This window comes from Alexandromys fortis, unplaced genomic scaffold (assembly GCF_014885135.2).
Source record: "Alexandromys fortis isolate MF-2015 unplaced genomic scaffold, M_Fortis_MF-2015_v1.1 scaffold_346, whole genome shotgun sequence".
Taxonomy (NCBI): domain Eukaryota; kingdom Metazoa; phylum Chordata; class Mammalia; order Rodentia; family Cricetidae; genus Alexandromys; species Alexandromys fortis.
The window spans coordinates 122,250-125,659 of record NW_026068225.1 but is presented as its reverse complement, the minus strand read 5'-3'; the positions used below and the strand labels follow the sequence as shown (position 1 = coordinate 125,659).

Below are 3,410 nucleotides of genomic sequence, written 5' to 3'. Positions count from 1 at the left end.
TCTCTCTCTCTCTCTCTCTCTCTCTCTCTCTCTCTCATTTTTCGAGACAGTTTCTCTGTAGCTTTGGAGCCTGTCCTGGAACTAGCTTTAGACCTGGCTGATCTCAAACTCACAGAGATCTGCCTGCCTCTGCCTCCCGAATAATGGGATTAAAGGTATGTACCACCACTGTCTGGCCAGTATTTTGTTTGTATAGGTCAACTTTCCTTTTAAGAATGTTAACTCACAGCCGGGCGATCGATAGTGGCGCATGCCTTTAATCCCAGCACTCAGGAGGCAGAGGCAGGCGGATCTCTGTGAGTTCGAGACCAGCCTGGTCTACAGAGCTAGTTCCAGGATAGGCTCCAAAGCCACAGAGAAACCCTGTCTCGAAAAACCAAAAGACAAAAAAAAAAAAAAAAAAGAAGAAGAAGAATGTTAACTCCCCAGGTGGTGGTGGTACAGGCCTTTAATCACACACAGCACTGGAGGCAGAGATAGGTAGATCTCTGTAAGTCCAAGGCCAGCCTGGTCTACAAAAGCTAGTTCCAGGACAGGCACCAAAGCTACAGAGAAACCCAAAAAAACAAAAACAAACAAACAAAAAAAGAATGCTAACTCAGTTGTACAGTGGTGGCAAACACCTTTAATACCAGAACTCAGGAGGCAGAGGCAGGTGGATCTCTGCATTTGAGGCCAGCTTGGTCTACAGATTGTGATCCAGAACAGCCAGGGATGCAGAGAAACCCTGTCTCAAACAGAGGGGGAAAAAAATTAACATTCAGGATGCTGAGACAGGAAAACTGTTAATTCCTGACCAGCCTGTGTTACAAGACCTTGTCTCTAAAACAATAAAAGGAAGAAATACAAAGTCCCTGAATATTACGCAGGCTCCTTGAATGCATTCAAGCTTTTTAATATAATTTTCTACATATGCACTAAAAACTGGAATAGAATTCTCCTCTTCCCCTTTACTTGAAAATACATGTGGTAAACGATTTGAAAAGTTAACGTTTAGTAGAAATAGTTAACTTTTAAGTTTTAAGATATTACTGAAGTATATAAAGAAGGGTTGTCTCACCCTAAGCCTAGGCACTTAGAGCACAACTCTTCCTTGTTTTTGAAAATTATCAGTAAATGTTTCCACTATTTAGTGTTTGGTTGGTTGATTTGTTTTTTGTTTGTTTGTTTTCCGAGACAGGGTTTCTCTGTGGCTTTTGGAGATCCGCCTGCCTCTGCCTCCCGAGTGCTGAGATTAAAGGCGTGCACCACCACCGCCCAGCCTTATTTATTTTTATATGCATTGGTGTTTTGCCTGCATATACATCCATGTAAGGTGTCATATCTTGGAGTTATAGACAGTTGTTCGATGCCATGTGGGTGCTGGGAATTGAACCCAGGTCCTCTGGAGGTACTGCTTTTAAACGTTGAGCAATCTCTCCAGCCCTGATTTGGTTTTTTTGAGACTGGTCTCGTCAGCCTTGAACTCAAAATCTTTCTGTCTCAGCCTCTGGAGTGCTAGGATTATAGGCATGCATCATAATGTCAGGCTAAAAGTTTCTGAAATCCTAGACAGTAAGCTTTAAATGTGAAAATTCAAACAGAGAAGAAGGTTCCATTCCAATTACTTTTGAGGGCAAACTGGCGAAAATATCAGAACACGGGACAGACACAAGAAATCCTAAGGGGACAGATGAACCAGTCTTCCCCTGAGTGTTTCAGAGAAGATCGTCACTGTACCAGAATGGTTAATGTTATTTCCTCTGCCGTACACAATTCAAAACGGCTAGCTGGAAAAGTTCTGCTCAAACCTTAACAATCTGTCTCCGAGTTGCCAGTAAGTGGCTTTGTTTCCAGTTTCACAGACTATTCTGGGATGTCAAGAGTTATATTATTGCTGCTTCAAAAGAGCCCTTGTTTCAGTTCATTCTCAAAGGGATGTGAGTCCAGTGATGTTTACAGAGACCTGATGTTTAGAATGGTGTTAGGAAAGGTCCACCCCTTTAGAGCTCCATCCTTTACCGACAACCATATTTTGTGTATTTTTGTTGTTGTGGCACTTACGCCTTTTTGAAAAAGGCACCTGCACATGGTTTCGCCTCGGCCAATAGGGTGTATCTACAGGAACTCCAGGGAAACCGACACCCTAAAACCCACTTGGCCGAGGAAGGGGGCTGGGGAGGGAGCAGGCACGCCTGGCAGCGAGGCAGAAGCCGCGGCTGTTTACAGGCGCTTTCTCCCTCCCCCACCGCACAGACAGGGGTCCAAACAACAGTTCCTGCGAGCGAGCAACTCTCCGCCCGCCGGCTGTCCTCCAAGGGACCGTGGACCGGGCAGCCACAGACCCCTTACTCCTCCCGCCTTCCCAGCCTTCTTTTGCTCCAGGGCGGTGTCTGCACCGCCCCTCGGCCTACCTACCCCGGCAGGCCCTCCGGGCGGCACGCGGAGGCCTAAGGCCTAAAGGACGCCGGCCACTGACAAGCCCCGGGGCCGGTCCCGAGCGCAGGGCGGATGAGGACAGCCCCATCCCCGCCGCCGCCGCCGCCTATTGTTCTCGGCCGCGGCCGCCCCACTCCGCACGCTGCCGCCCGCCACTTGCTCACCGCGCTGGTCCGAGCAGCAGCTCCTCTCAGCTCCGAGTCCCTGCGGCCGTCGCCACCGTCGCGGCAGCCGCCGTCGCCGCCGCCACCATCGACTCTGACTCTGTCCCAGGCCGCGGGACCACGGCCGTAGCCGCCACCGCTGCCTCCAGCCCCCCACCTGCTGCTGCTGAGGCTGCTCCTGCAGCAGGGGCCATCTTGTTGGTCGGCCTCCCCTTCCTCCTCCGCGTCCTCCGCCGCCCGTCGCTCGTTGTCCTCGTCCCCTTCCTCTTCCTCAGACTCCGGCCCGCCCCGAGACTGGGGCGGAGATGAGGGCGAGGCTCCTCCTCACGGGGTGGGGACAACGGAGTGGAGGGCGTGGTCGACGAGGCGGGGCGGGGCCGGCGAAGGGCGTGGCCCGAAGAAAAGCTCTGAGTCACCAGCCCCAACGCCCTGCCCGGAGCGGGCGACGCGCTCCGCCCGCGTCTCGAGCGCTGTCGCGCCCAGAGTGGGGAAACTGGTCCCACCTCCTCCCCCGCCGCCCGCCGGGTCCGTGGCCACAGTGCCTTTGATCCCGGCAGGCGAGTAGCCTGGCAGTGCCCGTAGGCTCGCTCCTACGGAATCTCCCGCTGCCTCTGAGCTTGTCACTTTCTCAACTCTGGACCCTTCTACTCTTGCATCTTTTTACATCCCACTTTTCCCAACCGTGTGTGTATGTGTGTGTGTCCGTCTGTGTATGTCGTGTTGTGTGTGTGTGTGTCTGTCTGTCTGTCCGTCCGACCGTCTGTGTATGTCGTGTGTGTGTGTGTGTGTGTTAGATGGTTTCTTTTATCCTGGCCTCTGTCCCGCCAG

At 52.3% G+C, this 3,410-nt stretch overlaps 1 protein-coding gene across 1 annotated transcript in view; it reads right to left on the bottom strand.

Moving 5' to 3' along the window:
• Rc3h1 (ring finger and CCCH-type domains 1) overlaps positions 1–2,854 on the bottom strand; it is an 81,534-nt gene extending 78,680 nt beyond the window's left edge. The window contains exon 1 of the mRNA XM_050130656.1: positions 2,583–2,854. The gene's annotated coding sequence lies outside the window, so the exon portion shown is untranslated. The remainder of the gene's footprint in view (positions 1–2,582) is intronic.
• Positions 2,855–3,410: the final 556 nt, after the last annotated feature.